The 21,207-nt window shown below is 39.9% G+C and overlaps 1 protein-coding gene across 5 annotated transcripts in view; it reads left to right on the top strand.

Annotated features, from left to right (window-relative positions):
• PAG1 (phosphoprotein membrane anchor with glycosphingolipid microdomains 1) overlaps nt 1–21,207 on the top strand; it is a 139,831-nt gene that overhangs the window by 21,740 nt on the left and 96,884 nt on the right. The window contains exon 1 of one of the 5 annotated variants that reach the window (XM_033202318.1): nt 12,292–12,306. The exons of the other annotated variants lie outside the window; for them this stretch is intronic. The gene's annotated coding sequence lies outside the window, so the exon portion shown is untranslated. Of the gene's footprint in view, nt 1–12,291; nt 12,307–21,207 lie in introns of those variants that run through there. 5 annotated transcript variants of the gene reach the window in all.

Below are 21,207 nucleotides of genomic sequence, written 5' to 3'. Positions count from 1 at the left end.
TCTCATAGGGTTTTGTGAGAAATAAAAGAGCTAACATATAGACAGCATCAGAACAGAGTCTGGCACAGAATAAGAGCTCCATAGATGTGTTCCTGTTTTATAGTCCACCCCAGGGACATAGAATACTCATTGAATATTTATAGAATGCTATGGATTGATAAAGCCAAGAGGGAATTCCACAGATTACCTGGGAGAGAGTGTAGAAAAATTGTGGGACATGTCGTGGTTGTATTCCTGTACACCAGGAAAATTAGGTAATTGTTTGAGATTGTTTTAATTATATAAAAATACCACTTACATTAGCAACAGAAACTACTCATGGCCCTTTGTGAAGAGAATTGTAGAACTATTGAAATGCATAAAAGAGCTAAGAGTAAGTAGAAAGATATATGCAGAGTTTCTAGATTGAGAGACTCAATATAGGATCATGTGTGATTTTTAAAATTAATCTATAATTTTAATGCAATTTCAATCAACGTCTTCCCTCACAGATTTGTTTTTGTTTTTTAAATGAGCATGCTGGGAGACCATTCTTCATGGTCTCTCACGTTTCTGCGTGTCGTGCAAGCAGAGGCACTGACAACCCTTTTGTTCGAAACTGTCTTTTCAAGGATGTTTGTAATGTAGCTGTAGAAGATAAAGCTGTAGAAGCTAAAGATAGTGTTTCCCTCCAGAGCAAAAGGTAGGTTTGTTTACTGTACGATCCAATAAAGATAATGTCTCCTAGCAGGGCAAGGCTCCATTATGAACAGTTCATGTTCCCTAAACTCAGGGTTCTTTAAGTATGATACAAACCCCACTGCATGCACAGCATCTGCCCGAGTCCCTCCTCAGTGCCCCCTGTATTTGGGCACCAAGTAGAAGTGACTGAACATGAAAGCAACTTAATGCTGTTAACTATCCGGTAAATAATTAAGTCCTTTGCCTCAGACCCAGGAGTTTTGTATCTTCTTCCAGCATCTGTAAAAATGTGCAGGCCAACTTGTTAACTTATAAGTTGGGTGAAATCTCAGATCTTTCACAGTTCTTGACAGAATTGTGATAAATCTCCACTTGTAAAAATCATTTAGCATATTGAATTACAGTGGTGAGCAATAAGAATGTGGTACAATGCTTTCTCAAAAAGCTAAAAACAAACAGATCAGCTATTATTGACAAGAAAGAAACTGTCCTTTGCTGATGTACCTTTTTTCCTTAAGGATGATAAATGAACCTCTTCAGTTTATCTAAATCCTTTCACTTTGATATTTTCCATAACAACTTTCCTTTGCTCTTGTTAGAGTTTAGCATTTCTAGATCTTCCCACTGGCATGTTAAGCTAACTTTTCTGAAGGTGGGTGGTGGGGTTAGTTTGCTTGTCTGTTCAGATATGTGTTTGTTTGCATTAAATAGGCAAGGCAGATTTATTTGGGCTCTTTTTTTGTGACTTAGTACTTTCCCACTATTTTCTAGATCTCCTTACCCAGCTCTTTCTGATTACACCAAAAGATATTATAGTCATTTTGCTATTTGTCTAATTTTGTATTATAGTCATTTTGCTATTTGTATTATAGTCATTTTGCTATTTGTATTATAGTCATTTTGCTATTTGTCCTAACCCTAGCCCTAACCCTGACCCCCTAACTATAGCAAGGATAAACACATTATGATGTTAAATGCAGTAGAGAAAAAAATAAGAGAGGTGAAAAAAATCCACCGTTAATAATGATTATGGAATGCTTATTTTAGTGCCAGGAACTATTCTTTTGAAGGGTAATGGACTTTGGGGGATTAAAGATCATAAAAATAGCATTGATAACCGGCTGTAATTCTAATGAACTGCTGTTGAAACACAGTGTTCCACTTGTGTCTAGTACATTTTTTTCATAAACATGTAAATTACTCGGGCTGCTTCAAATCCTTTTAGGAAGGAATTGGGAGGTAAATAATACATAATCAAAGAAGCACACCCAGACGTAAAGCTCTCTTGAGATAATAGATATTGAGGAGTTATTTTTGGAAAAAAAAAAAGAATGAGGTAATTAGACAGTACCAAAGTATTTTAAAATTAGAGTAAATGTTGGTTCTGAGAAATCTTAAGCTTTAAATCAGTATTTTTTCCCCACTGATCTTTGATATGTATTTAGGAGGAGCCCAATGACACCTCAAATGTCTTCCCTTTCCTAAAACTGTCAGAATTCTTTAAATCATAGTGGACAACATACAAAATGACTTACTTAGGTCTCCAGCCCCAACGAGGGGTGTCTGGCCAGCCCAGGTGACTGACTGCAGTGTAGCCTTGCAGCCGAGGGTTTGTTCTCCCATAGCCATAGAGCCACATGCATGCGCTTATCCCTGAAACATTAGCTGGGCTTGTTCTGTAACTTTGTGCAACTCGAGTCCTATTCAGTGTGCCCTGTGACTTGCTTCTTTTACTCAGTTATTATTGAGATTACAGTATGTTGCATCTAGCTGTGGTTCATTTTCATTGCTGAATAGAGTTCTGTTGTATGAGTATTCCACAATTGACTTATCCACTCTCCTGTTGATAGACATTTGGGTTTTATCATTCTGTTCCATTATTAACACAATGTAAAGAATATGCAAGAGTTTCTTTAAAATGGGTCAGCAAACTTTTTCTGTAAATGGTGAGGTACTAAATATTTTAGGCATTACAAGAGCACATATAGTCAGTCACTGTTGCTGTTGCTGCTTCTACAATTTTTTTTTTTTTTGAGACACAGTCTTGTTCTGTTGCCCAGGCTAGAGTGCAACGGTGTGATCTCAGCTGACTGCAACCTCCATCTCCTGGGCTCAAGCGATTCTCCTGCCTCAGCCTCCGGAATAGCTGGGATTACAGGCGCATGCCACCATGGCCAGCTAATTTTTGTATTTTTAGTACAGACGGGGTTTCACCATGTTGGTCAGGCTGGTCTCAATTTCCCGACCTCATGGTCCACCTGCCTTGGCCTCCCAAAGTGCTGGGATTACAGGCATGAGCCACTGTGCCTGGCCGCTTCCACAACTCTTTAAAAATATAAAAGTAATTCTTAGCTTGTGGGCCATGTACCTTAGAGTAGAAGTGCTTATCATCAGTCATGGACATGTACGTTTTAAAAGGCAATGAGAAACTTTTTTCAATGTGGTTATATCAGTTTACTTTCTCACGAGCAGTAAATGAGAGTATCCCAATGCACCTCCTCCACACCATAACCTAACATTATATTTTTTAATTTGCTTGTCTAGTAGATATGAAATAATATCTTATTATGCACCTCAATTTGCATTTCTCTGACTGCCAATGAGGTGGAACATCTTTTCCTACAATTATGAACAATTTGTGCTTTCTCTCATGAGAGACATTTGTTTGTATCTTTTGCCTATTTTTTGTTTGGGCTGTTTGTGTTTTTCTTATCAATATGTAGGTATTTTTATATATTCCAGAAACTATTCCACTTCTATATGCTTCAAATATTTTTTCTTTTATGTCCTGTTATTGCATCCTTTTATATACACACACACATTTCTTGCCTTCTTCCCTAACAGTCAGAGTAAGAACTACTCATGTTTGCCCTGAACTACTTTAACGTATTCCTGTCTGAAGATGAAGAAATGAACTAGATGACTTCTTTTTACAGTACTCTTAGTAATAAATTCTGATTTAGAGTAAATATTCATTATTAAATAAGGCAAAATTTTATTATGAAATAAACTGGAAAAACAAGCCAGATTAAAAGTGTAACTACTTGCTAGAAGAATTAGAATTGTATATGAAAAAGATCCTAAACCAAACGAAAATAATTGACCAAAATGCGTGCTATAATGTTAAGCATTCAAAGACTTCAGATATTGACTGTGTACTTAAGTTTACCTGACTGTATTAGCAATTCAGTTTTGCATATGAAAGACTTACTCTGACCAAACAAAACTCAAATGTATTCAACATTATTTCCAGGTCTCAGACACCTGGAGATGGCATAGCCTTTGCTATACCTCAGCCCTGTAAGGATGTGTCATGTGTCCTTTTTACATAAAGGGAAAATAAATCCTCACAAAGTCCTATATATTCTTCTATTCCTCTCTGTTGGTAAATTTACTTCTGTGGAGATAGGTAGAGTAATATACTATTTTCTTTCCAAAGCAGATTTCACAGTAGGCCAGTGGGCTGTTTTGGACTTGCATATTGAGTACAGGACGGACTCTTGTTATTCTAGTAATGGGCTTGGTTGATCACAGAACACAATGCACCTTTTCATGATTTTAATGCCTGAGTTATTTAATTTTTTGTGCTACTTGTCACTTCACTGTTTAGTTTTCTTTCTAGGGTGCTTTTTGCTGGGTTGGCTGTGAGTCAAGCTGGTTGATGAAGCTTCATTTTGCTAAATCTCCAGAATGGCTTGTTAATCCTTATTTTACATTTCACTGAGTACTGTACCATGCAGTTTCCTTCTGTTCAGCGAAGGAAGAGAAAATGGCTATATGAAGCAATAACGTGATGAATTTAGAGTCTAGCCCGAGGAATCACCATTTGCTTCTAATTGGCGCATGGAGCATAAAATCAGAGCCCTGATTTTTCTAAGAACTATTCCAAGTAAAGGCCCAACAACCATTTTAATTCAGAGCTACTCCTAGATTGTTTTAAAGTGCCTTCATCAATTTGAAGGGTATTTTTATTTATACATTTCTTGCCATTTATTGTATCTTATTTGACTCTGATACTTTCTCTCAAATTTCTTAACAGTAATCTTTCATGTTGAACTGTGAAAAAAGAAAATGGACTTCATCTTAATGTATTTCACATAGATTTCCATTTACTTTTCACTGTTTTTGCCACTGTGTACATTTTACTTATAATAAAGGGTTGGTTAAAGGAAAATAGATGTAATTTTTGGAACTTGTCTGCTCTAATATAGTGACTGACACTCATAATGTACAACCAGTTCTCTTAAATCCCATAAAAAGCCATTGGGGAGAACACTTTTGAGATAATATAAATATAATCTTACATAAGACCTATGTAGCCACTTCTTATAGACAGCTTAGGAAAGAAAGAAGCCTTCAAATAATTACCAAAGTAGGAAGAAAACTAAAAACTCTCGTATTAAGGGTAATAATTGCAAAATGGCAACCGCATAGAAAAAGTCCCTTCCTTTCATTTTCTTGAAATATCTTGAAACAAAAAGTTAACATCATTTGGGTACTTTTTGAGAACTTTTAAATATATTATTTTAAAATTGATTTTCTGAAGGGTTCAATATATGATTTTGAAGTTTTTCTTAACGTATTTTGAAAGTATTTTAAATTGATTTTATGTAAACTTTTGCTACTATTGGATGTAGCCTTTTCAGTATAGCAAATCGAATGTCCTTACTTAACGAGCTTTCTAATTTTAACCTCAAAATGAAAGGAAGAATTTGTTCTATTTCCAGGAAGATGGGGTAGACATACTTTTCCCTGTTCTTCCCTCTAAGTACAACTAAAATTCCTAGACATTGTACATAAAACAAACATAAGAAGATTCTGGAAGGTAGAGGAAAGATGGCAGAATATCTATAGACCTCAAAACCCAGGCAGTACACAATAGTGAGTTACCCTGGCTTTTCTTCTTTTTGCATCATATTTCCCAGAGCTCATATATTCCTTTTTTTTTTTTTTTTTTGAGATGGAGTCTTGCTTTGTTGCCCAGGCTGGAGTGCAGTCGTGCCATCTTGGCTCACTACAACCTCCTCCTCCCAGGTTCAAGTGATTCTCCTGCCTCAGCCTCCCAAGTAGCTGGGATTACAGGCATGCCCCACCATGCCCAGCTAATTTTTGTATTTTTAGTAGAGATGGGGTTTCACCATGTTGGCCGGGCTGGTCTTGAACTCCTGACCTCAAGTGATCCACCCGCCTCGGCCTCCCAAAGTGCTGGGATTATAAGTGTGAGCCACCACACCCGACTAAGATCCCATATATTCCTGATGAAGAAGGCAGCAAGCAGAAAACACCAACAGGCACATACAAAAGCAAATAAGTAAAAGATGAAAAATCTGTTTTCTGAAACCAGAGGACCAGGAAAGGTAGAGCCTAGCAAAATGGAAAACTTTTAGATAATAACTGTTGTACTCTAGCCAAACCCCACAGAAAAAAAAAAATGTGGCCTCACCCTACCAGCAAAAGCTGATAGGGAAGCCTAGACTTCCACCCTTGCCAGCTCTAAATTGAGGGCTAAGGTGTCCTGAGGCACCCCAGCCCTCACCACTGGGTAGTGTCACAGAAAACTGAGTCGGGAGCCAAGGCTTTCATTTCTGCTGCGTAGTAACAAAAGCCTCCACCCCAACCGCATGTAAGTAGAAACCACATGCGGAACCTGGGTTTCTTCTCTCCCCAATTCTTGACAGTAATAAGGAGCCCTTTTCCTCTCCGACTGTGGTGGTGTCAGTGGACATCATGTGGGAACCAGAAACACTGCTTCTCCCATCCAGGAAGTATTGTTGGAGGCCCGATGGAGAGCCAGAACTCCCACCCCTACCTAGCAGTAAGAATGCATCAGCCTCAGGTATCAGGGGAGGTATAGTAGGGAACCTGATTCTACCCCAGTCATCAGGATAACCGGCAATAATAACACAGTCTCCCCATTCCCTTGTTGGAGTGGTAACAGAGGAAAGCAACTAAAATAGAAAGTTTAAGTACGATCCAGAGTCTCATAACATAATAGCCAAATGTTTCAATGAAAAAAATCACTTGTTATACCAAAAACCAGAAAGATCTCACAATGAATGAAGAAAAAAAAAAAGGCAGTCAACAGAGGCCAGCACCAAAATGACAGGGATGTTAGACTTGTCTGCTAAGGATTTTAAAACAGCCATCATAAAAATGCATCATTGAGGAATTCTGAACATGCTGGATGCAAATGAAAAAAATAGAAACTTCAGGAACTAAATATGAAATATAATGAAGAACCTAGTGAGCATCTTAGAACAGAAAAATACAGTAACCAGAATAAAAATCTCAGTGCATGGGCTGGACAACAGAATGCAGGGGTCAGGGGAAAGAATCAGTAAAGAGAGAACCATCAAAATTATTCTGTCTCAACACTAGAGAGAAAATAGAATATACAGCCTCAAGGACCTGTGGAACTACACTTGACATCTACCTCTTGTGTCATTAGATTCCCTTAAGAAGCATAGGAAGAGGGAGGGGCTGGAAAAGTACTTGAGAAATCATAGCTGAAGACTTGTCACATTTAACAAAAGACTGAAACCTACAGATAAAAGGAGATGAGCGCAGTAGGCCGAATAATGGCTCCCCCACCAATGATGTTCACATCTTGATCGCCAGAACCAGTGAACCAGGTTCTTTTTTTATTTTTATATTTTAATGTGGTAAAAGGGATTTTGCAGAGGTAAGTAATTTCAGGATTTTTTTTTTTTTTTTTTTTTCTTTGTGAGACAGAGTCTCATTCTGTTGCCCAGGCTGGAGCACAATGGCACAGGCTTGGCTCACTGCAACTTCTGCCTGCTGAGTTCAAGTAATTCTTGCGCCTCAGCCTCCCGAGTAGCTGGGACTACAGGCGTGTGACATCATGCCCGGTTGATTTTTGTATTTTTAGTAGAGATGGGGTTCCGCTGTGTTGGCCAGGCTGGTCTTGAACTCCTGACCTCAGGTGATCTGCCTACCTCGGCCTCCCAAAGTGCTGGGATTACAGGTGTGAGCCACTGCACCCAGCCAAGGATTTTGAGATACAGCAGTTGCACTCCTCCGCATTTAATCCCAGAGAAATAAAGATACATTCTCACAAAAACCTGTGTATTAATGCTTATAGCAACCTTATTTGTAATAGTCAAAACTGAAAATAACTCAAATGTCCTTTAATGGATGAGTGACTAAACAAACCAGTACATCCGTATCATGGAATACTACTCCAATACAATAAAACAGAGGAGCTACTGATACATGCAACAGCTAGTGTGAATCTCTAGAGAGCCATGCTGTGTGAGTACGGCCAGTCCCACATGACTCCATTTATATAACATTCTTTAAATGATAAAATCGTACAGATAGAGATGAGATTTGTGATTGCTAGGACTTAAGGATGTGGTAGGGGCAGGAGGGAAGTGGGTGGGCCTACAGAACGGCAACATGAGTAATACTTGGTGATGGAAGTGTTCTATATCTTTCCTCTATCAATGTGTATACCTTAGTTGTAATATTGTACTATATTTCAAGTGTTTCAAGAAGTTACCAGTGAGGGAAACTGAGCAGTGGGTACGTGAGATCCCTCTTTATTATAAGTAATGGCTTGTGAATCTATAACTAAAATTTTTAAATTTAATTTAAAAACTAAAATAACTTTTTAAAATTTCTTGTAACTACATCAATTTGAAAACACAATGCTATATCATATATAAAGAACTTTGCATATCCAAGTTCAGAAAGATGTTAGTACAAAGTTGCCTCTTCTGAAGTCTGGTTTTGTTTTTTTTTTTTTTAATTTGCTTGGGGATTGGGAAGGAAGGTAAGGGATTCTGTTTTATCAATCATATATGTTAAAAATAGATAATATTTGTTAACTCCTAAACACCCTGTGAGGTCAGCATTATTGTAAAGAAAAACACACTGAGACACAGAGCGGTGGAATGATTTGCCCTGATGAGTAGTGAGGCCACATTTGGACTCGACAGTCTGGTCCCAAAGTCTGCATCCTTTCTTAGTGACTATACTCTTTGGCCTATCTGCATAGACTGTTAGTATCCAAGTATCTTTCCGCAGTAGAACACTCACCTCAGAAAGTTTAAGCATTTTTTTCTAGGTCACAGAGTCATAGCTGTGGGACTGAAAGTCAAGACATTTCCTATCAAAATCCCATCCTACTCACACCTGGGAGAAACCATATTCCAAATGGCCCTCAGACCTGATCCTCAAGCATATTTTGTCTGCCCACTTAGTGCTGGACAGTAGAGTATTCACATTAGCCGTATATATTTAAACATTGTGAGGTATATAAAAATCCAGGCTTCTAGCTTCTCAGGAAAAATAAGAAAATCTGCCAACACTGGGTTTACATTCTAAATTCTCCCAAAGAAGTTAGATATAGGATGTTTAGGGACTGCCTCTTTAATTGAGGTTGTTTGCCTCTGTCCTTACCACTCCTTACCCAGAGACCACAGCCAACCATCAGTTGGTTTTTATTGTGCAACACTGTTGTTTTTCTTAGAGTACAGGAAATGCCTCTGCCCACCTCACACCAAATCATGGCTTTTACGTTTTACCTTTTATCTTGGCAATTTGGGTGGTTGTATTCTTCCTGATTATAAACTGCTTAAAGTTATATTTCTGAAAATCTCCATTATTAGTGGATTTGCGAGACTCCCATAGAATTGAAGGTGCTGAAATCACTAGTCCATTGATGAAGACTAGTCACTAAAACAAAATAGGCATACAGGAAATAGAATATGTCTCCTTCAATATTTCTTAAATTAGAAATTATGAGTATTGCACAGTCACTGTTTATCACTACAATTGCTTTAACATTCCTTTCTAGAGACTTTCTAGTAGTTTATCTGGAGATTCAATGAGGTGCTTATAAATTAATTTTGTGCCAGGTGCAGTGGCTCATGCCTATAATCCCAGCACTTTGGGAGGCCTTGACGGGAAGATCACTTGAGCCCAGGAGTTTGAGACCAGCCTGGGCAAGATGGCAAAACTCAACCTGTACAGAAAATTTTAAAAATTATCTGGGCATGGTGGTATGTGCCTATAGTCCCAGCTACTTGGGAGGCTGAGGTGGGAGAATCACTTAAACCTGGGAGGTTGAGGCTACAGTGAGCCATGGTCGTGCCACTGTACTCCAGCCTGAGCAACAGAGCGAGACCCTGTCTCAAAATAAATAAAATAAATAAATAAATAAATAAATAAACGAAATATATTGATTTTGCTTCATGGCGTGTGATATGCATAATAATAATAAATATTTCTTCTCTGTCTGGCTTTCTACTGAAGTATTTTTGGTTCTACAGTTCAAGGCCCCTCCACCCCTATTGGCCTTTCTCTTAAGGGGCCCAACTCTGAGTGTCTCTCCTGAGTCTCATATGCTCAGTCTGAAATAGTTGACCAAGTAGGAAATGGAAGTAAAGAATTTCGCAGAAGGGGAATTTGCCATGAGGGAAGGGTTAATAAGTTATTCCTGTTGATAGCCTTTGTAGTGCCTAGCACATTCTCGTTACAGAGTAGACGCCCAGAAGTGAAATTATTATGTTTGACGTTGAACTCCTAAGTAATTCATATTGTTTGAGGATAATAGTCCTGCAAATTATATTATAGTCAGAAGTGTTTTTGGTTTCTTCTTTCCAATCGAGGAGTAGATGACTGGAGGCTGCCTTGTTTGCGTGAGTGGTGTTGGGATGACCTTCCAGGCTGGGCATGTGATTCCTGAAGAAGTGGCTACTTGTTGGCTCCCATATTAATGCATAAATTAGTGTTTGAACTGATAGGAAGCAAGAAGGGGGAATCAAGGTATGGAGAGGCTGCTTGGGATGGAATCTGTAGACTCTTCCTGTCTGACTTCTGGTTGCTAATCTATGTTATCGTTACTGGAAGGGGAGGCCTGCGAAGGTTGAGTCCTGGCTAGGATTTCACCAGACCAGGAGATCAGTGACTTCTTAGCTTATAATTCCACTGTAGGTGGAACTCTAGCATTTGCAGGCAAAATGGAAGATAAGGAAGTGGGTGAAGGGGTGAAAAATGAAATAAATATTGAATAAAGCACCTGTACTCTGGAACCAGACCGTGGGTTTTTAGTTTCTGCCTCACTCTGCCATACTACTGTGTAACCTTGAGCAAATAAGTGATCTTTGAATGCTTCAGTTTCCTCGTGTGTGAAATGGGAATAATAATAGTGTTTCCCTCATAGTGTAAATAGCCAGTAAGTAGGAGCATCTCTGCACTGGACAATTTTTTTTTTTTTTTTTTTTGGTCAATTGCTCTTTTTATTCTGTACCTACAATGTCATCTAAATAGCCTGTCCCTTAGTGTATGGAGTCAGGAGCCTAAGAAGAAATTTCGAGAAAATAAGAAAGGATAAAGGAATAATAAGCAAGGATAAAGGATTGACTGCATTTGAGATCCTTGTCAATGTGTGTTTTCTCCAAAGAAAATGTATCTGTTTTCCAAAGAAACCTAGGCATGTCTCTTTGGAGAACCTGTTTCCAACCTTAGATGGTTTTTCAGATTCAGTCTGTGTGCTAAACCCAAATCTTCTCATTTCCAAAGTATATCTGTTTATGACTTATAATATGTTAGGAAGGTATTTTGCCCTGGTGAAGAAGGCCTTAGTTCTTATCCCTACTTAACTAAGGGATAAAGAAGAAAAACCTTCAAATTACAATGAAATTGATTGACCTCAATTCTTTTTAGATATTTGTCTACAAAATGTCTTTAGTAGTAGGTTTTAATACTTTTGCAGCTGATTTTATTAAACAGATTAAAAGTTTAAGCCCACTTAATAAATAAGTATATGAAAAGTCACATCCAACTAAGTACTTCAAACCCAGAAACTCTTGCACTGAAGGAGATAAACTAGCAGACACCTTCTATGTACTTTCCTACTTCTGTACCTCAAGACATTTGCTGAGTACATTTATAACAATGACCATGTCAGAAATAATACATGGATTTTTATTGATCCATTTCATTTACGTGGGTTTGATCCCAAATGATGGGATGATGTTCTCTTATGAAGGTCATGGCTTGAGGGAGAGGAGAGTGGCTTTTAAGTAAGCCTGTCACCTTCTCACTCTCTTTGATAGGGTGGTCTCTCCCAGGGTTTATTTAGGAAGTGATGGAACACAGGTCAGTCTGTCCTTGTCTCTAACCAATCTGAACATTTTGCTTTCAGCAAAATTTTCATATTATTTTCAAACCATTACTCCACATCTTGTGTATTGATTTGGTTAATCTCTGCTGTTTTTAAGGCATATCTTCTTCAAGACGGCATTTTTCTTTTATATCCAACAAATTCCTTTCAGATTTCTAAATGTTAAAAAAAAAAAAAACTTAGTTGTGGACAAAAGTACAGCCAATCTCTTTATACCTGAAGAAATTAATGTTTTTTCCATAAAAGTTATCATATGTTAAGAGGGTGACAATTAGTATTCAAATGTGAGTGAGGAAAAGAAAAAAGACTGAGGCAAACAAATATTACCATTATTGCAGTGTTCCCTGCAATCTGTGGGTTGTTATTTATTTACAGCTTTGTTCCCATAGGCCCACAGAAGAGAAATGCAAGGAGGAGTACTCCTCAAGGAGAAGAGGCTGTAGAAGGTTGGAATAGAGAGCAACAAATGCCAGGTCAGGGTATGGAAGGGCTTACAAATCATTTAGCCTGTCTGGGTCCCAAACTTTCTCAACTGTAAAGTGAAGCAGTTGAACTTGGTGGTTCTCTAGTTGGTGCCTCTTAGACTTTAATGTACATCCTGTTAAATGTGCAGATTCTGACTCAGTAGGTCTGGAGTGAGGTCCAGGGTTTGCCTTTCTAATGAGTTCCTGGGTGGTGCCAATGCTGCTGGTCTGCAGATCACATACTGTTTAGCAAGCTCTGCACTGTTTCTAAACTCAAGCTTCCATTAACTGTACGATTCTATGAACGTGCAGTCGGCTGACATTTTAGAAAAGACAGGAAGGTTTCATGAAACATGCTTACCATGGTGTTAACCATTCTCATTCTTCATAATCATCTTCATCAAAAACTCTTTAAGTGCCTAATTATGCATAACAGCTTTCCATGCTTTACAAAAGAACTAAGTAGATTTGGTCTTTGCCTTATCAGACTTGACAACCTAAGACAGAGAAATATGTATAGAGACAATAATAAATATTGAGGCAGTAATAAATATTGAATAATAAATGTTCACCCAGATATAGAACACAATAAAATTTTTAAAAAGTATGTACTTAGCATGGGCCCTAGGATATTTATTTTCTTACAGCTTGTCTTCCTTTCAAAATCTGAGGAACCAAAGAAGTTGCCCTATAATTTTTACATAAAAGCAAGAGATTTCTCTTTCGTTTTTGCAGATGGGGGCTGGAAATGGGAAGATCAGTTTCTCAGGCTACTTTTAATGTTGTTGTTTGCTCTGTTTTGGCCTCACTGACTTAAAAAGAAACATTTTATTAGCCCTGAATGCCTAACCCTGATTACCATATGCAGATGCCTTGGCCCAGACTTTGTGCTTCTCAGCACTGTGTGTGTATACAGGCTTATTAAATTAACCTCAGCTCCTCCTACCCAAGAACCGCAGGCCCATCTAGTCACCCTCACACCATCCTTGGGAAGCAAAGGAGGCAGAACTGGACATTGTTCTCTCTGAATCATGGGCTGTTAGGTGATGCTGAGAAGGAAACTGGTGTGTCCAAAGCCTTGTGATAATTCACATGGGAAGCTTTGGATTTGGTTCTGTTTCTTCTGTACACATTTGCATTTGCTGAACTGACCTGAGGACTTGATCTGCCTTGGTGTGGGAAAGGATCAGATAAGAGGTCATTGCTGGCATTTTCTCCTGACAGCAAGACAGGTTCTGTTCCTGGAGGCCAGGTCACCAACCAACAGAGATTGTGTTCAGGTACCCATGGTGATGAGCCAGTTTGTTATAACTGTACCACAGGTTAGCAGAGTGATGCCAAGATGGCTCATTTCATTGATTGTTGTAGCTTAGCAAGAGCTACAAGAATTATCACAGATCTAGAAAATGGTCACATCTAAGCAAGGGTCTCTGTATCAAATACTTACCAATAGTAAGATTAGAGACCCTTGTTTACACCTTCTCAACTCAAGTAGGCACTTATAATATTTAGTAATGACTATGTGTATGCTCAGAGATGCGGGAATGCGGAGGGAGCTGTGTGTGCCACACTCTTGGGCTTTAGCTGTGTGTTATCCTGTGTATATGCGTGAGGAGCCACTGTGGAATCAGGTGCACTTGGGTTTGAAACTTGGCTCCACCACTCACTGGCTGTGTCATTTCACATTTCTAGGCCTCAGTTTCCCCATCTGTAGGACCAGCATAACAATAGTATGAATCCCATAGAATTCTTGTGAGCATTAAATAAGATGAGGATGTATAGCATGGTGTCTGCAAATAGTACTTGATGATTATTAGTAATTGTAGTAAAACTCATATATGACAGCATCTGAAATCATTTGTCTTGAAAGAAGCTAAAGATTCTAAATTATTTTACATACAAGTGTTTATACAGGAGGTTGCGTCTGGATTCATGAAAATGTCACACTCTTTTTATTAGGAGTAAAGATTGTAAGGGGGCAAAGCCTCCGTTAGCTAGACTCAACCTCTTCTTTCACTCTAATGCTATATACAACTGTTTTCTCTTTTTTATAAAATTATAAAGAGGCAAGTCAGTCTACTCATACTAGAAGATACAAAACCCTGAGTAATTATTATAGCAGGAAGCTAAACTTCTAAAAAGCCACAAATGGCAATACTATGCATTTTGCATTAGTGTCTTGGAATAGATCTATATGGGCACATGGAATTACACAGGCTGAATTGAGGACACTAAGTGTCTGGTTGCCTTCTCACAGGCAAACTAGAGTGGAGATGGGTACCTGGTTGCAGGAAGTAAGGAGGTGCTCTTTTGCCTACAGACAGGGAGGGAAAGCTAACCAACATTTGGAGGAGCAGCGTTCTTTGGGAAATTGAATTTTAAGCCTGAAAACCATATCATAAGACTGCAAGGCCTGGCAGAACAAGAGCATCAGGCAGCTGGATGGAAACCCGAGAAACCAAAATGAGCAATTTAAAGTGGAGCTGTTTGAAGGGGAAACAGAGCCCCAGGGAATTTCCTAACCTCAGAATGCTATTCACTAGCCCTTTTTTATAGGGTGTCTGTGGCTTCTGGTTGCCTGCAAATTGAGCCAGCATGGTGCAGATGTGACAGTGGTTTAAGGCTGTTTTTCCCCAAATTTAATGTGAATCACCTGGGGATCTTATTAGAATGCAGAGTCTGACTCAGTAGATCTGAGGTAGGATCTGAGATTCTGCCATTTTTAACAAGTCCCCAGATATTGCAGAAGCTGCTGGTCCTGGGGCCATACTTTAAGTAGCAAGTGTCTAATCCACTCTCTCCCCAACCATTCCGTCCTCTGATCACCACCTTCTGTCTCCTATCCTCTGTACCTTAACTCCAACCATTCGTGGCCCACCAGTACTCACCATCCAGTGATCCTACTAATTTTCATTGTCTGTCACCCCTCCAGTTCTCCTTTCCTAGTTATCTAGCTTAGATTCCATGATCTCGTATTATAATTATTCTTTTGCATCCACCCTCAGGTTCTTTGCTGCTCCCTCTTTCGTCGTGATCCTCACTGGCAAAACCCCGACCCTGCGTAACACAGCTTTCTCCCCATGCCACATCTTCACCTACACTGGTGAGTGCGGCTGAAGGAGCACACATCACTGTGCTCACAGGTTCCACTTTCATCTCAGTGGGTCCCTGTGCCGCTATTCTGTTTACTCTTCCCCTTTTCTGGATCATCTTCTTGTGCCCTCTTCTCAAACCTCAAATACCTCCCTCTCCATCCTCATTCTCAGCTAATAATCTTGCTACCTTTCCTGGATCACATGTCTGCACGTGTGCCCACACCTGGCCGGTGCTCCCCTGCAGTGGGCATGGAAGCACCAGGCGTGCTGTAGCTCTCTGAGGGGTGCCCAAGGTGGGCACATGGAGGGACCAGTGGGACCAGCCCTCTCTGACCTGCCTCACCCCAACCTTCAGGTCTGTGCTCAACCAACATTTTCTCAGTGATGCCTTTCCTGACTCCCCAACTCAAAGCAGTGCCCACTCCCCGGGCGGTTGCTACCCCCATAGCGCCTCTGTGGTTTTCTTCAGTGATTATCACAGCTGTTCTGCTAGATGGTGGGTTTGTTTCCCACCTCCACTAGAAAGATCCATGAGGACAGGGAATTTTGTCTTGGTCAGTATCGAAACCCCCACCTAGAATAGTGGCTGACACATGGACATTCTCCTTAAAGAAAGTATTTGGATAGATACTAGCATGGGAGATGTGATTGTGTTTGGACAGAATCAGAAAGCCAACTAGGAAGAACTGCATGTCCACACATGTTTTTAAAAAGCCACTCCCGGTCTTTTTGAGTAGACAAGGCTAAGGAAGATTCCCGTTCAAGGATGCTTTTGGACCTGAATGTGCTGAATTTACTAGAGATTGTTGAGCCCACCAGGCCCTTCGGGGATCAGGAGGGGAAAGGACCAACGTCAAATTCCGTCTGAGAATCCTGTCCCTTGTCTCATTTGATGCTCTCAGAGAGGTTGGTAGTGTAAGCTAGGATGTAACCACCCGACACTGCTCTGCACTCCACAGCATTGTCATCCTCACTTAGGACACTAGCAGAGCTGTAACCAGTTCCATTTTACAAATCTGCAGGCTAAATATGGCTAATTCTCTGTGGTTTGAGGAAAAGAGATATATCATGGTTATGCCTAGGACCCCATGTGGGCCAATCATGATGAAAACAACCACAGGACAAGTTGGCAGTGGAAATGTCCTAAGATGTCACAGAATGAAGTTGATTGTCATGAAAATGTGTTGTGCTGCCAATCCTGTTCAACATAGTGTTGGAAGTGCTGGCCAGGACAATCAGGCAGGAGAAAGAAATAAAGGGTATTCAGTTAGGAAAAGAGAAAGTCAAATTGTCCCTGTTTGCAGATGACATGACTGTATATTTAGAAAACCCCATCATCTCAGCCCCAAATCCCCTTAAGCTGATAAGCAACTTGAGCAAAGTCTCAGGATACAAAATCAATGTGCAAAAATCACAGGCATTCCTATACACCAATAACAGACAAACAGAGAGCCAAATCATGAGTGAACTCCCATTCACAATTGCTTCAAAGAGAATAAAATACTTAGGAATCCAACTTACAAGGGATGTGAAGGACCTCTTCAAGGAGAACTACAAACCACTGCTCAGTGAAATAAAAGAGAACACAACAAATGGAAGAACATTCCATGCTCATGGATAGGAAGAATCAATATCGTGAAAATGGTCATACTGCCCAAGGTAATTTATAGATTCAGTGCCATCCCTGTCAAGCTACAAATGACTTTTTTCACAGAATTGGAAAAAACTACTTTAAAGTTCATATGAAACCAAAAAAGACCCCGCATTGCCAAAACAATCCTAAGCTGAAAAAACAAAGCTGGAGGCATCATGCAGCCTGACTTCAAACTATGCTACAAGGCTACAGTAACCAAAACAGCATGGTACTGGTATCAAAACAGAGATATAGACCAATGGAACAGAACAGAGCCCTCAGAATTAATACCACACATCTACAGCCATCTGATCTTTGACAACCCTGACAAAAACAAGAAACAGGGAAAGGATTCCCTATTTAATAAATAGTGCTGGGAAAACTGGCTAGCCATATGTAGAAAGCTGAAACTGGATCCCTTCCTTACACCTTATACAAAAATTAATTCAAGATGGATTAGAGACTTAAATGTTAGACCTGAAACCATAAAAACCCTAGAAGAAAACCTAGGCAATACCATTCAGAACATAGGCATGGGCAAGGACTTCATGTCTAAAACACCAAAAGCAATGGCAACAAAAGCCGAAATTGACAAATGGGATCTAATTAAACTAAAGAGCTTCTGCACTGCAAAAAAAACACTACCATCAGAGTGAACAGGCAATCTACAGAATGGGAGAAAATTTTTGCAATCTACCCATCTGACAAAGGGCTAATATCCAGAAACTACATAGAACTTTAATAAATTTACAAGAAAAAATCAAACAACCCCATCAAAACGTGGGCAAAGGATATGAACAGACACTTCTCAAAAGAAGACATTTATGCAGCCAACAGATGCATGAAAAAATGCTTATCATCACTGGCCATCAGAAAAATGCAAATGAAAACCACAGTGAGATACCATCTCACACCAGTTAGAATGGCAGTCATTAAAAAGTCAGGAAACAACAGGTCCTGGAGAGGATATGAAGAAACAGGAACACTTTTACATTGTTGGTGGGACTGTAAACTAGTGCAGTCATTGTGGAAGAGTGCATGACGATTCCTCAAGGGTCTAGAACTAGAAATACCATTTGACCCAGCCATCGCATTACTGGGTATATAGCCAAAGGATTATAAATCATGCTGCTATAAAGACACATGCACACGTATGTTTATTGTGGCACTATTCACAATAGCAAAGACTTGGAACCAACCCAGATGTCCATCAATGATAGACTGGATTAAGAAAATGTGGCACATATACACCATGGAATACTATGCAGCCATAAAAAAGGATGAGTTCATGTCCTTTATAGGTACGTGGATGAAGCTGGAAACCATCATTCTGAGCAAACTGTCACAAGGACAGGAAACCAAACACCACATGTTTTCATTCATAGGTGGGAATTGAACAATGAGTACACTTGGACACAGGATGGGGAACATCACACACCAGGGCCTGTCGTGGGGTGGGGGAATGGGGGAGGGATAACATTAGGAGATATACCTAATGTAAATGATGAGTTAATGGGTGCAGCACACCAACATGGCACATATGTTGTATACATATGTTGTATACATATGTAACAAACCTGCACTTTGTGCACATGTACCCTAGAACTTAAAGTATAATAATAATAAAAAGAAAGAAAGAAAGAAAGAAAGAAAAAGAAAGAAAGAAAGAAAGAAAGAAAGAAAGAAAGAAAGAAAGAAAGAAAAAGAAAATGTGCTGATCATTCTCAAGGAGTCAGGTGTTCAGTCTACTGAAAGTGAAGGAAAGGCGTATCTAGCAATACTTTTTATTTTATTGTGAAGAGTTCTGCTTTTAATAACATTGTCAGCATGCACTAAATCATTGCTTCTCAAGGTTTAGAGCTGCTGTGATGCAGAGAAAAGCACAGGGTGTTTTGTGCGTATTGAATAAGATAACTGACCTCATGCAGGGCCGAGAATACAACAGATGCTTTTTACATACACCCTCCCTAATCTATGCCTTTTCCAGTGGTCCCCATCCACACTGCTGTTTTTCTGCATGATATGAAAGTTAAGATATAAATATGAGAGTATGTGAGTGTGTGTTTGTGTTTAAGAGATGCCGTAGCTCTGTCGCCCAGGCTGGAGTGTAGTGGTACAACATAGCTCACTGCAGCCTCCAAATCCTGGGGTCAAGCAATCCTGCCACTTCAGTCTCCTCAGGAGCTGGCATTATAGGTGTGAGCCACTATACTCAAATTACTGTGTTTTAATAAGTCATCATTCATTTTAGACCAGTGACTTTCAACTTGGGAATATTTTGTTCCTAAGGGGACATTTGTTGAAGTCTGGAGACATTTTTGTTTATTACAGCTCAGGGCAGGAAATGCTAGCCCTTCAAAACAAAGAATTCTCCAGCCCCAAATGTCAGCAAGGGCAAGGTTGAAAGTCCTGTTTTAGAGCATGTACTTTACATTGGTGTTTATAGTTATTTCCTCATTGGACTCTAAATAAAGGAAGGAGTGGATTGAGAAGGATGTGACCAGCTGAGGACACAGTGGAACAGGAGGTTGGAACAAGTTGGAGGACCCACCTATCAGGTGCCAGGATTCACCCACTCTTTACAAGCACACCACAGTTTCCAGCTTAAAAACAAGTGCTTTCAGAAAAATGAATGGTTCTACCAAAAAGACACATAGACTTGTATGCTCATTGAGGCACTATTCACAATAGCAAAAACATGGAATCAGCCTAGGTGCTCATCAACTTGAGTGAATTGGATAAAGAAAATGTGGTACATATACATCATGGAGTATTAGGCAGCCATAAAAAATAACTAAATTATGTCTTTTATGGCAACATGAATGTAGCTGGAGTCCATAATCCTAAAGGAATTAACACAGTAACAGACAACCAAATACCACATGTTCGCACTTATAAGTGGGAGCTGAACACTGGGTACTCATGGATCCAAAGATGTCAACAGTATACACTGGGGGTGACTGGAAGGGAGACGAAGAAAGGGGAGTAAAGGTTGAAAACCTACCTAGTGGGTACTACGGTCACTACCTGGGTGACAGGATCATTCAGACCTCAAATCTCACACACAATATACTCATGTAACAAACCTGCAGATGTGCTCCCTGCGTCTAAAATAAAAGTTGAAATTATTTCTTTAAAAAAAAAAGTGCTTTATTAGATATACTCACTAGCAAAACCCCAACCCTGTATAACCCAGCTCTCTCCCCATGCCACGTCTTCACCTACACTGGTGAGTGTGGCTGAAGGAGCACACATCAGTGGGTCCCTGTGCCACTAGTCTATTCACTCTTCTATATTGGTTGGTTAGCCTCTAAAACAGACAGGGTGGCAGAGGCATGGAGGACTCAGGAGGGCAGTGAGGATGATGAGATGACACTGGAAAGGCTGGGCACTGTGACAGGGAGATTGTCACAATGCCAGAGGCTTGGGTTTTATCACAAGGGATGTGGAGAACAAGCATGGATGGGGCCCTCCAGAGCCAAACTATTCTGCTCTTTTCTGTACTGTAATCACAACCTGTTGATACTCCTGTGTCTCTCTGTATTGTGCTACTTACTTGTCACTTGGGCTCCTGAACTGGGCCTTCTTATCTTTGCCTTTGTGTACCCCTTCTATATAGCACAGAGATTTATCAGCGAGTGTTTATTAAACAGATGTGGCAGTGTTTTAGACACCACTAGCAGCCTCTCAAAATAATTGTGTCTCCACTTGTGAACATTTGGGTACTATTTGGGTACTATTCCCAAATACTTGTTTCCAATGCAGTTGTTTAGAGCTTGAAATGCATCCTCCTGGTTTTATAAATGATAGGTTTTCAGACTGGTGAGGAAATGTCCCAGCACCCACAGTGTTGCTGAGCCATAGTGCTTAGGAGCTCAGGATGGGGGATTTCCCAGCAAAAGGCCAAGAGAAGAGAGTGCCCATTGCCTTTCTTTGTTGCATGTGGACTCGGCAAATGTGTTCTTTACCATTCTACTGCCACTCTTGGCATGGAACCTCCTCTCGCCTTCTGCTGCACTTTTCTCTTTTCTCATATTCACGTGGCTTTTAGACTACATGGGTTAAGAGTCTGGGGGTTCCTGTCTTGCTGGACACTGTGGAGTCTGACACTAGAGCTCATGGAGGAATTACCACCTTGCTTGTTGTCAGCTTGACTATTTGGTCTTTCAAATGTTGTTTTGC

This window comes from Trachypithecus francoisi, unplaced genomic scaffold, assembly GCF_009764315.1.
Source record: "Trachypithecus francoisi isolate TF-2019V2 unplaced genomic scaffold, Tfra_2.0 Lachesis_group7, whole genome shotgun sequence".
NCBI classification, from domain to species: Eukaryota; Metazoa; Chordata; class Mammalia; order Primates; family Cercopithecidae; genus Trachypithecus; species Trachypithecus francoisi.
The sequence above is the reverse complement of the archived record's forward strand: the minus strand, read 5'-3'. Positions and strand labels throughout refer to the sequence as shown.